The sequence below is a fragment of the Oryzias melastigma genome, linkage group LG12 (assembly GCF_002922805.2).
Source record: "Oryzias melastigma strain HK-1 linkage group LG12, ASM292280v2, whole genome shotgun sequence".
Lineage (NCBI taxonomy): Eukaryota > Metazoa > Chordata > Actinopteri > Beloniformes > Adrianichthyidae > Oryzias > Oryzias melastigma.
Window position 1 is genome coordinate 2,478,470 of NC_050523.1, and position 13,336 is coordinate 2,491,805.

The 13,336-nt window shown below is 37.5% G+C and overlaps 1 long non-coding RNA gene across 2 annotated transcripts in view; it reads left to right on the plus strand.

Moving 5' to 3' along the window:
• Positions 1 to 1,795: 1,795 nt before the first annotated feature.
• Positions 1,796 to 13,336, plus strand: part of LOC112163208 — a 31,200-nt gene continuing 19,659 nt past the window's right edge. For both annotated transcript variants that reach the window (XR_004948769.1, XR_002922242.2), the window contains exons 1-2: positions 1,796 to 1,942; positions 2,285 to 2,339. This is a non-coding gene — a long non-coding RNA (uncharacterized LOC112163208). The remainder of the gene's footprint in view (positions 1,943 to 2,284; positions 2,340 to 13,336) is intronic.

Sequence of the window (13,336 nt, forward strand, 5' to 3'; positions counted from 1 at the left end):
CATCCATACAGCTTTGATCCAGATTCTAGCTCAGATGAGGAAAACAAAGACGTTCATGGATCTATTCGTCTGCATCCGAATGGGGCGGAGCAAGCAGCTTGTGGCCCCGCCCAGAGTATTTTCTACATCACAAACATAATCTTTTTTAGATGTAATTTATCGTCAGCTCCCGATTCATAGCATTTTTAATAAAGAAATATTCCCAAATGCAATTTGGATCTTTATATTTGTATTGAAAAATACCAAACGAACATGTTAAAAACACAAAATTTGCAGATTTTTGCAGAGTGGATCTTTAAATTTTCACAATAAAGCAAAAGACTGAAAAAAGAGCATCATTCAGTCACTAAAAAGAGAAAATTACAACCAATTAATGTACATCTACAGAAAAAATGCATTAAGAAATCATGCCCAATTACAATGTTAACATTGTTTTTTTTTCTCCATTTTTTGCACACAAAATTAGTAATAAATATAAAAGAAAACCTCACATGACCATCTTACAGCAAATTTAAAAAAACATCTACTGTTGCAGACTATCAGCAGGTCCAGATTTAATTTCTTTATTTATATATTTTAGCAATGTTTAAAATAATTATTGAGTGGTCTGTTTTTTAATCATTAACCTTCCACTGCCGTGCTTAAGCTATTTTAACAAATCTGCTCCACTCTGACATCAACTTTCATGCTACAGATTAATGGAGTTTCACTTTTCTGTAAATGGTGACGTACCTGTACACTTCAGGTAAACGAACAACCAAAGACATTTGCTTTTTAAAAAATTGATTCATTAAATGTTTTTTAGAAACAAAGATAAAACTTAAAATACGGTAAATTTCTTGGTGACTTTAAGCTTCCATGAAGCTTCTGCTTCACAAAGTTCTTCACTGTTATTGTGACTAAAGATCATTTCCAAAGGGTTTAAAACCAGGACTTCTCCAGATTTTGCTTTTTTTTCACCGGAGTCTTTCCATGGTTGAAAACAGCTTTTTCTGAATAAGACTTGAATGGATTTCTTAATAAATTTATATTTAAACATTGATGTTTATGGCTCGTATTACACTTTGACTCAGTATTGATCTGTGGGAGATATTTTAGTTCATAGATTTGATGGTAAAAACAGGGAAAAAGTTTGTCATCTCACTGCAGTTAAATCATTTCCTATGACGTTTGCTCCGTTGTTATTTACGTTACTTTATTTATTCAAATAATATAAAAATAAAATATCTTTTTGTGCTGTTTTCCTGATCAAACTGACAGGAATTAGGTTCAATTGTATTTTTTTTATATGTAGTATTTTATAAAGAGTTATTTTCTATCAGAATGAAAATACTTGTGATCATTTTTAAATCACATTTGATTCTGACACTTTAGTTTCTGTGATCAAACATTCCACATGCGCTTCTATTAATCGCCACTAGATGGCGTCAGAGACCTGTAAAAAAATCCGGTTTGACAGATTTAGATGATTTTAAATTAATAAATTGAACTTTATAGCGTCTTTATCAGGGTTTACTTTATATTTCTAATGCCTTCAATGTGTATTTTGAGTCTTATTAGTTGTTTGTTTATAAATATTTAATGTTTCTTCCCTGATTTTCAAGGTTGCTTTTAATAAATACGTAAATGAAAATAATGACAAACTTTTCTTGTTTTCAAATAAGTCAACCCCATATTTTATTAAAGTTTCTCTGACCTTGTTCTAAGTTTCACAACTTTTTGTTAACTTTATTATTTTTATTTATGTTTGATGACGACACGCGCGAGCCAGATCACCCATGTTTTCTTCCGCCACACAGGTGGCCTCATTAACCTGGTTCGCCGCGTGCCGCTGTTTTACTCTGAGCGCTAACTTAACAGATCGATAATATTCAAAGTAATTGAGCAGTTAACGTTCATTAGAATCAGAAAAAAAGCATTCAGACTTTGCTGATAAATCGCTGTAAGTATCTAAATTTTACTTAAGTTTCTTAGTTTCGGAACTATTTGTTTTGGCGGAATCTTACTCTGAGTTTTCAGTTTTTTTACTTATTATTTTGCTTATCAATATTTATGTATTTTAGCAGTTGTAATAAAAATCAAAATGCAACATTTCTGGTTCAAAAAACTTGTTTTGTAATTATAATTAATGTTGGTTATTCTTATGTAGTTTTGACAGGAAGTAGGTCCTTGTGAATTTCTCTTCATGAATTTGTTTTTAGAGTTAAAACAAAAATGTTTTGACTTTTGTCTTTTAATATTTTAGGCATTGCTGGTGGTAAATGTTTGTTTGTTTGTTTTGTAGTTTGCTGTCATGACTCAGCAGAACCTGGAGGAGCACCAGGACCTCCTTTAGACAGGTGAGATTCGACTAAACTGGTTTTATTTAAAGCCAACATGGAATTTAGTTTGATTATATGTGCTGACTCGACCGCTCCAAACTAAGATTAATTAGACCCAAATCTCATTACCGAGGAGATTTTACTCAGTTGCAAAAAAGCAGGTTATATAGAAAATAAACATTATTACGATGATAAAAACTAAGATCTGAGTCTGGTCCAGAGCAGACGGAGGGGATTTATCTTTAAGTTTAGCCCAACAAACCATCAGAAATCTGTCTTTTCTGTGACCTTAAAGATTAACTTTGTTTAAGCTTTGAAATTTCCAACTTTTCATTCCAACATTTTGACCCAAGTAGCTTCCTGAGGATGATCGGAGGCGAGACGTTGAAACCCCTAAGAGGAGTTTAATTTGAAAAAGGCACCAGAGGGGATTTTATTGATTTATTTATTCTGAAAATTCAAGATTGCAACGTCAAGAGAAATGTCTCTTATTTAAAGAGAAACTATTTTAAAGCTTGGAAAAGTATTATGGTTTGAGTTAATGATGTGTCAGTAAGCACCTCTGTATCCTTTTACCTCAGGAAGTAAACTACCATCAAAACAACCAGAAGAGGAAAACATTTATAGTCCTTTGCAGGAATTCTTTTTTTTCCAGTCAACATTAAAATAAAGGTTAACATACAATAAACTGTTTCATTACTATAACATTTTAAGAGGTTAAAATCCAAGAAATACACTGGGACCATAAATAATTTACCACACGAGTCAAAGTCAAGGCCCGGGGGCCGGATCCGGCCCTCAGAGTAATTCTATCCGGCCCTCAAGATCATTTTATTTTATTGTTATTAATGACCCGATGTTTTTTTGTTCTCATTTCTAACTTGTATAATTTTGACAAAATATATTTTTATGGAGAGTAAAATATTAAAGTTATTTAAGGTTTAAGTTGATTTATTCTGGAATAATATTCCTGCCTTTTTATTATTCATAATTATGTTAAAAAGTTACAGTTTTAAAGTTTAAAAGTTAGCATTCTGCTAGTTTTTTTGGACTGTTTTGATATTTACTAAGATTTTTAGGCTATTTTGAAGTTTAACTATTTTTCAGCTACATGCTAGCTGTTTTGGCTAACCTGTTTTTTTTATTTATTTATATTTTTTAGCTGTTTTAGACTAATTTTGCACTTGGCTAATATTTTAGCTGGCTATCAGCTTCAGCATTTTCAGTTATTAGCTTCAGAGTTTTTAGCTCTCAATTTCAGCATCTTTCAGCGGCCAAGTTCAGCTTAGAGCATTCACTCTTGCATTATTGCAGGTAATGCTAAATATATAGGTCATAATTATACTGAAAATGTATGTTGTGTTTTGAAAATGTAGTTTTAGAGTGTTTAATAAATGTTTTATCCTCTTCGGCCCGCGACCTAAGGTTTGTTTTAGATTTTGGACCTATGTGTGATTGAGTTTGACACTCCCGGTTTTGCGTAAGTCATTTAATTTTTGTGATTCGGGTACCTGTCACAGATCAGGTAGCTCTTATAGATCAGGTACACATTACAGATCATGTACATGACACAGATTGGGTAGGTGCTACGGATTGGAAAACCGCTACAGATGTTACAGATTAGGTAGCTGTTTTAAATCAGGTAGGTCTTCCAGATCAGGTAGAAGTTACAGATCGGGTAGATGTTACAGATCGTATAGATGTCACAGATCAGGTAGATGTTACAGATTAGGTAGCTGTTTCAAATCGTGTAGGTCTTCCAGATCAGGTAGAAGTTACAGATCGGGTAGATGTTACAGATTAGGTAGCTGTTTCAAATCGGGTAGGTCTTCCAGATCAGGTAGAAGTTACAGATCGGGTAGATGTTACTGATCGGGTTGATGTTACAGATTGGGTAGATGTCAAAGATCAGGTATATGTTACAGATTAGGGAGCTGTTTCAAATCGGGCATATATTCCAGATGGGGTAGGTGTTACAGATCAGGTAGAAGTTACAGATCGGGTAGATGTTACTGATTGGGTTGATGTTACAGATCAGGTAGATGTTACAGATTAGGTAGCTGTTTCAAATCAGGTATGTGTTCTAAATCGGGTAACAGTTACAGATCGGGTAGATGTTACAGATCAGGTAGATGTTACAGATTGGGTAGATGTCACAGATCAGGTATATGTTACAGATTTGGTAGCTGTTTCAAATCGGGCATATATTCCAGATGGGGTAGGTGTTACAGATCAGGTAGATGTTACAGATCGGGTAGATGTTACAGATTTGGTAGCTTTATTTCAAATCGGGTAGATATTCCAAATGGGGTAGGTGTTCCAGATCGGGTCGCTGTTACAGATCAGGTATTGCAGGCGTCTCCAACCCTATCCTGCGTAAGCTCTTGCCTTGCTTGTTTTTCATCTAATTGTTGTAATTGTTGGTTTCCTGGATGGACTGAGTCAGTCAGACAGACGATTTGTTAAAATAATCTGATCCTTCAGTCCAGGACTGCTGGGAGATCGTAGACTCGACCTTTGATCGACTCAGAAGAAATCCTGGAGGAACATAGAAGTTGATGCTCTCATCAACCGTCCAGGAAGGCGGGTGGAGTCCTTCACCTGACACACAGTGTCCCCGTCGCCCCATCCGTCCGTCTGCTCCCTGAGGGGTCGCCCATCTTCGTCTGTCGTCTCCCAGCATCCTCCTCTGTCAGGCTGGAGGCCTTCCCTCCTCAGGATGAACGTGTCGGCATGACGAACACTGAGAACAGAATTCCCGTCTTTCCCTGAACGGATGCAGATTCCTCTCGTTTGAGCGTCACGCTCTGACAGCTGCGCGTGGCGGGGACCTGCGCTCCTGAGCTGATTGAACCGTCCATGCGGGCGAGCGCGTTCCAACCATCATTTGCATTATTTTCCGCATTAATATTCCATGCGGTGCAGTAACGGCAGGCAGGAGACGTGTTCCTCGGTCATGGATAATTCATGATCTGCTCCGTCTGCACATGGGCTCCTTTTGAAGGTGGTTGGGGGGTTCTTCCTCCTGCCCCTCACTTTGTTCAGCCTCACTTCTGCTGCCTGTTAGTGAAGATCCACCACACGCGTGGGGCTTCCCCCTGCTGAGGCCTCATTCAGATGCATAATGACATAAGCTGCTCTGACGGCTTCAAGCTGGAGCAGAGGGATGATGGGTAACGGGGGGGCTGCTTTTGTCCAAATATACATTATAGCACAAAAAAGAACCAAATTTAAGATGTCTACTTTTAGTAGTCTCGAAGAACTGGGAACAGGTCCGACTGACCAGAAAAGTAAAAAAAAGCACAATTTCACAATTACATAGCTTGAATTAAATTATAATATGCAAATAAATACAAACCAACTCAGGATTGTCTTTCAGTTCCCTCTAGGATCGTACGGCCACCTCAAGGGATGTCGTGAAAATGAAACGTACCATTGTCGTCTATGTGAAGAGTATCTTCAAATATTCCTACAGATAAAGGAAGTTCCAGACATTTATCATTCTGTAGTATATGGAGCTAAATTGGGGCCAATATTATCAAAAATCCAAATAAAACTAATTGAAAAAAATATTGGTGTTTGGCCAAAAAAAAAAAAAAGTCAAACTTTTTGTTATTCTAGAATGAACTGAATTATTTCAGCTTCAAATGTTCTGTTTTTTATGTGTCAAAATTTCAATTTCAAAACGTTTTTTCAGTTTAAAATCTTTTTTTTGTTTGTTTTCAAATCTGAAAATTTCAGTTTCAAAATTTTTGGCCCCATTGTGGCACTCTGGGGCGGGGCTAACACAAACGACTCATCAAAATGGATGAGGGTGGTAACTTCAGTCCCGGTGCGTTCACTTACAGTCAGAAAATGTCTGTTTAGTTGGTATTATCATAATCTAACCGCAGCACAAAATGCTGTTCTACCCCGTTCAAAACGGCATCCTATCGTATTACAGACAGGCATAGAAAACATCATTATGTGGGTAATTATCAATCCTAAAAAAAACAGAACATTTGAAGCTAAAAATAATTCAGTTTATTTTAGAATATCAAAAAGTTTTGGACATTTCACATTTTTTTGGCCGAACAACAAAAATATTTTTTTTCAACTTGTTTTATTTGGGTTTTAAATCAAATCGTGTCCAATTTATCTCCATAGTAATATAGCGTCCTTATGTCACACTCTAGTCCACAGGTGCCAAAGTCACGGCCCAGGGGCCGGATTTGGCCCTCCAGCTAATTCTATCCGGCCCTCCGGGTAATTTTATTTTATTGTTATTAATGACCCGATGTTATCTTGCGCTCATTTCTAACTTGTATAATTTCGACAAAATATATTTTTATGGAGAGTAAAATATTGAAAGTTATTTAAGGTTTAAGTTGATTTATTCTGGAATAATATTCCTGACTTTTTATTATCCATAATTATGTTAAAAAGTTACAGTTTTAAAATTAGCATTCTGCTAGCTTTTTGGAATATTTTGGGATTTACTAAGATTTTTAGGCTGTTTTGGAGTTTAGCTAATATTTCAGCTACATGCTAGCTGTTTTAGCTAAGTTTTTTTAGGCTAATTTGACATTTAGCTAATATTACAGCTAGCTATCAGCCTCAGCGTTTTCAGATATCAGCACTAACATCTTCAGCGGCCAAATTCAATTTATTATCACAGGTAATGCTATATATCTAGTTCATAATTATGTTAAAAAGTTACAGTTTTAGAGTGTTTAATAAATGTTTATCCTGTTCGGCCTGTGACCTAAAGGCTGTTTTGGATTTTGCCCCCCCCCGTTTGACTCTTCTGCTCTAGTCGTTGGTAAAGTGTGTGAATATTCGCTCCTTACTGAATGTGCACGTGATGCACAAATATCCGTAGGACGTTCACACAAACTCCTCTGTCTAGAGATGTTCCGATCAGGTTTTTCTGGTCCAGGTTCTCAGTCTGAACATCCTGATTCAATACTGAATCCTGATCTGATACTTTTACGTTTACTTGTTTCTAAGGCTGCCTTTGCCTGATGTCGTGATATGCTCACAGGGGGGCGCTGCAGTGGAGTGAACGTGGGTTTGCCTGATGCATTCTGGGATTGTCGTGCTGGACTGCCTCTGATTCTGCTGCTAATTAAACCCCCCCATCAGAGTGGGGGGGGGCTTTGAGAACAAAGAGGGCAGTCACATGACCGTCCATTTTCCTGATTTCATTTTCACGGGGACGGCCGCCGCTGTGGGACGGCTTCAGCCCTAATGGTTTCTGGCATGGGTGGGGGCCCTTAGTCCTGTTCACTGGAGCTGCAAAGCCCCCCCCCCCCGATCTCCTGCTGGAGCCCCTTAATGAAGAAGGAGAAAATAATATTCATTTTAGCATAAGCTGGAGCCGTGTCCCCGTTCTGCTCGTGCATCGAGCGAACACGCTGGTCTCCTTCCTCTGGGGGCTTAGTGAAGGGGGGGGCTTTCAGAATAAAGTCCTCCAGGGAAGGGGGCACTTTACTTTGAAGTTTGCCCCACGTCCCCCCAAAACCCAGCCCTGGATGCTCTATCTCTGCACAGTGTTTGCTCATTAAGCTTTCATGGCTCATTCCTGACACCCCAACACCATGTCTGACCCAGGGGGGCGGGGCTCCAGGGGGCGGCGGCGGGGGGGTTGAAATCAAAAGTGCTCATGTGACACGTTTGAGGGTTTGGCGGTGATTCTCTGACGTGTTCTGAGCTGAACGGGAGCTGAAGCTCCGACACGATGAAGGATGAGTGGTTAAAGCTGCGTCTGCGTGTGCGTCTGCGTCTGCGTGTGCGTCTGCGTGTTCACTCACCTGCATAAAAGCGCTTCCTTTGGTCCCAATGGAGCTCTTTTATTCTGCATTTAGATCCGATCGTGTCACACAAATGACAAAGAAGAAATCCTCTTTGACATGATACTCAGGAGTCGGTTTCCCCTGTGATTGTCTTTTTCAGTTTTTGTTCATTTGATTCCCAATAAATCTGTTTTTTAAAGAAATAATTTGATAAAAAAAATACAAATGTGTGGAAACGATTTAAAGCAGCTTCTTCCAAACCTTCATTTTGAAGGAAAATTGGATTTATTGTATTTTTTGGACCATAAAAGGCATCTGGGCGCATTAAGCAAAACAAAACAGTCAGAGAACATGGTATCACTACACTACCCAGAATGCCTACAGGAGATGAGAAGAAGGTGATTGGTTTGACAAGTGTATGGGAAGTTTCTCTAGTGAACCGTGTTCTTCATGTGTGTGAATTCCCTCATTCCTACCTAACCTCCAAAGACTGTACAGTGTGAGACTGTCTTAACGGAGTTACCGGAACGTTTTTGTCTGAAAGCAAAACACAAAAAGATCAAATCTATGAATTATCATAATCCCAGCCGGACATGAACATCCAACTTTATTTAAACTGCCAACAGTAATGACTTTTCGTTGTAGCATGACCTTTTTGAAGTTATAAAACCGCTGTTGTTACGTAAGCGCTGGAAGCTCCACGCTAAAGCTAGCGGACCGGTGATTATTGGTGACGTCATCGACGAAAGTGACGTCCAAATTTTGAAACAGTTTTTTCATAACTCTCCGTTTGGAGGGATAAATGAAGGTGAAGAGAAGAAAACAGATTGGGCCTTTATCTCTTGTTCAGCTGGTCTTGCATTTTCTTTGCTCCCCCTAGTGGTGAAATTGCACATTGCAGTAATTTCTTAGACCATAAGTCCTCACAGGTATGGACTAGAATAGAAACTTAAATAAATAAATAAATAAAATAAAACATAATCAATATAAAGTTTAGCATTAAATACAACAGGGGTTTATACTCAATAAATCCCTGTTGTGACAGTAAAATCTGCCCAACATAAGAAGCTCTCAGCCCACATCTGTTGGCTCAGCTGTTGGAAAGGACAAGTTAATAAAAAAAAAAAAAAGAATAAAAACTTGCATTATTTTCCCCAAACGTCCTTACATTATTTTCTCATCATGATGATTAAACCATCTGGGCTGTATGTTTGACACTGCTGGTTTATAATCTGAGTAACTCAAACTACAGTAAAATATCATGAAAAAGAAATGTTTTAAAAAAGGTTGAATGGTTATTCTGACCAATAGAATGATTGAGTAACAGCTGTTTATTTCTCTATTGAGGGATTCTGGCTTCTTACTTCTTGTTTGGAACACCGAGGGGGAGGGGTCACTCAGTCCAGTTCTCTTATACAGTCATTACATAAAAACCTGGAACCAAAAAAAGGCTAAAAATTAGTTTTTGACCATGATCTGTTTGTAAATAATTTCATATTTTTTTAATCCTTTTCAATCATTACTTAAGAGAATCTGCCTCTTTAAGACCCATTCCAATGAAAAGGTGTTTTTAGTGGTTTTAACATGTTTTTTTTAGCATTTCTTCTCATAATGGAGGACATGTATAAAATAATCTAAGATGAAAACTGTTTGGAAGTATGCTTTTATTCACATTGTGTTGGATCAGGAGCCGATGAAAACACATGATTTGAAAAAACTTGGGTTTGTGATGCAGCGACTGATCACTCTCCGCTACCACTCTGATGCATCCACATGCAGACAAATAGATCCGTGAACGTCTTTGTTTTTCCCATCTGAGCTGGAATCTGGATCTAAACTGTACGGCTGGATCGCTCTGAGATCACTCGCCGTTTTTTTTGCTAATGTTAGCTTGCTTGTGAGATGCTGTAAGCTAGCAGGAAAGAATGTAAATTTACAAGGGTTTATGGGAAAATTAACTTCCACGTCAACAGATAGGACAATTCCTGGAATCTCTCTGCACTTAAAAACACGACAAGATTTTGGCAAAAAAAACTGCATAATCATGATTAAAAGACTGCTAGGAATGATTTTATGAAATAAAAAAATCTAGTTGGATGCTGAATTCAGTCATTTTTGTGACTTCAAACCGGATCTTTCCTCCTCAGCTCGTCTCCCCGGTGGAATTGGGTTTGCTGTGCGATGATGTTTGTTTTGTGTTCAACACGACTCCATCGATTCTTCGCTGTCAGACGTTCCTGCTGCTCCGTCTCCGTCCTGTCACCTGTTCCAATATGGCGCCTCTTCACGACGCGATGATGAAGCCATTATGTAGCCAATTCAAAGGCTGTCAGCAGAGCGGGGAACAATTAATTTCCTCCTGCGACGAGGCCCAGCCCGCCGTCTGAGCTCGGATTACGTTTCTTTGTCAGCTTTAATATGAAAATGTATTTCTCCGAGCTGGGAGGGAGCTGCTGAGCTCGGCACACGGATGTGTGGGGCTCACCTCCGCGGGGCCTGAAGCTGTCATTCGCTGGAGCGGCGGGAGGCTGCGGCGTCTGACAAACGGCGGCGGATGACAAGTGAAGGATGAAGGAAGACCTGGACTCCACCGAGAGCTGACGGGAGGAGATCTTCAGAGTCACGCTGACTAATTACAGCTGTCAATCCGATTTTAATCACGACAATCCGCGGGACGCCGACAGTTAGCTCGCAATTAATCGCAAACTAATCACAGATTTCTGTTAATGAAGTCGTAAAAGTTGATTTGTTTAAAAAGATTAAAGTGTGATGCCATAAAAACACACTATTGGTGTATAAGTTCAAACATTTGACTAGAAACATACAGAAAATATACCATAATATCATTAAAATTAGACCATAGAGTCAAACCTGCAAATGAAAAATACAAGCAAAGGAAATGAACAAACCTTTGAGCAGAACTTTAGACGTTTATAGTCAGTTAATAGTTTTAATTGGTAAATTCACAAGGAAGGAAATGAAATTTAACACAATTTACATTTAAAAAAAATCAATCAAAAGCACTGAAAGGAGTAATTTCTGTTTATTTTAAAGATTACTTCATAAAACTTTTGATTATTTCAGATTATAATAATTTTATGGACATCTAAGTGGAGACAAACGGGGAAACTTTTTAGAGATTTAGAACGTCAAACAAAAAAATAATAAATAAAAGAATACGGACTTTAACACGATCACATGGGCATTTAATTCCAACAAAAAATATTTATTTGTTTTTTAGGTTATTCTGGATTAAATTCTGAAGGACATTGAACTGTTTGTCTCTTCAGGAAACTAAACCCAGGGTTATTTTTTGTATTCATCAAATGTGTTTTTAATTAGTTAAAGAGAGAAAATTACAGTTATTTGTAGTTTCTGGACAAAAGTGATCTCTTATTTTTAATAAATAAAGTAAGCATGAAGATGGGCGAGGCTCCTCATCATCGGATGAGAGGAGGAAAGTCACTTTAAAGTTTAAATGTTCAAAGTTCTGTTGAATATGTTTGAAATAACGTTTCATCTGAAGAAGTGGTGATCATACAGTCCATGGAAGCGTTTTGTGAGTACGGGATGTTTGGTGTTTGAGGATCTTTGTCTCTTTAGATTTCATTGTGTGTACACATCACGACAAACTAAAATACAATGTAAGATATAGAGAAAATTAGACAATACCAGGGAAAGTATACAGAGATTTGCTAAGTCGATGGATAGATTTAGTCACAACCGGATATAAACGAGCGTCTTATTTTAAACCGGAGATACGTCACACAGCTCTGAGCATAGTCTATTGTCTTTTTGTTTTTGTTTTTTTACTTTCCTTCCTTTTTGTTCTGTTTTAGACTCACTTTTCTCATTTTCTTCTAATCTTTGCTGCTGATTATTTTCATGTTTTTCTGCTTCTTAATCTTCTTTTGTTGCTTTTTAATTGTTTTATTCTGATTTTTAAGTTTATTTGCTTTACGGTTAGTCTTTTTCTCAGAATTCTGCAGCTTCTTTCATGTTTCCACTCATTCAGACTTTTTCTTTTCTTTCAATCCTGATTCTCACAGCTTGATTTACCATCACGATGATTTATGTCAATTATTTGCTTTTAGATCTCGTTATCCTCACACAGATGCTGCTGAATCCAGCTTGAATCCTACATGTCTTGGACAAAGCTGCTGGAGGGAAAACATTTCTCAACATGAAATATTTATGCTGTATTCAGCAGAAAAATGTCACGACCACCTTTCATGATCCACCATGAAAAATGCATGTGGCGTTTCACCTGAGAAACGGGAGGAATTCTGAGTAAAACCACCAGTTCATCTTCATTTAGACGTTTGATTTCCTGCTGCGTAAATGACAGAAAAAGCGGATGAAACTTGTGGTGGTGAACAATAAAAGTGAAGAATAAAAAAATAAACCTGGATGATCCAGAATTGTTTCTGCTGTAGTTGCAGCGTTCAGCCTGTGAGTGGCGCTGTGGTCCACCGTCCCTCACAGCAGCATCTGAATTAGAATGAAGACAGAGGTCCAGACAGAATGAGGCCTCCTGTGCATTCATCTGCACTGACCCCCCCTCACTCACTGTCATTTCTTTTAATAACCTTCACGAAGAACTCCTCCTCCTTCTTTCTTTCTAACAAAAGCAGAACTTTGATGTTTAAACGGTAAATGTAGTTGATTTGTTTGTAGGATTTACTGATCTGTTCATTACCTCCAATCATCTTCTGGTTTAATGAATGTTTTATAGATAATAGGTTCTGCATAAACATTTTTTTCAAATATCTTCTGATCATTCTTGTAGAAATAAACAGTATTTTTAGTTTCAGCTTTGATTCGTCCCAATTAATGTCAGAATATTTCTTTATGGAGTCTGATTTACACTGAAGAAATGGGGTCAAATCCTGTGAATAAAGTGGATAAAAATCCAGATTATTAATTTAAAAAAAATGGAAAATTGGAAAACAGTTTTAAACTTGAAAGTACACATCATGAATATAAAAAGAATATTAAAAAATGGGAAAAAGTGGTAAATTTAAAGAAATGACAAACTCTAAAGCTAAACCTAAATAACAAGTTATTTGTCTTCAGTTACACTTTCAGAATTTTTTTTTATGTGGGGGCGGGGCTTTAAGCCTATTGGCTACAGGGAGATGATTGACATCTTCTGACAGAGGTTATGATGATGTCACTCTGTTATTGTACAGTAGTTTTTCCAAAGTTGTGTACATCAGAACCTATTTTTATCGCCATCGG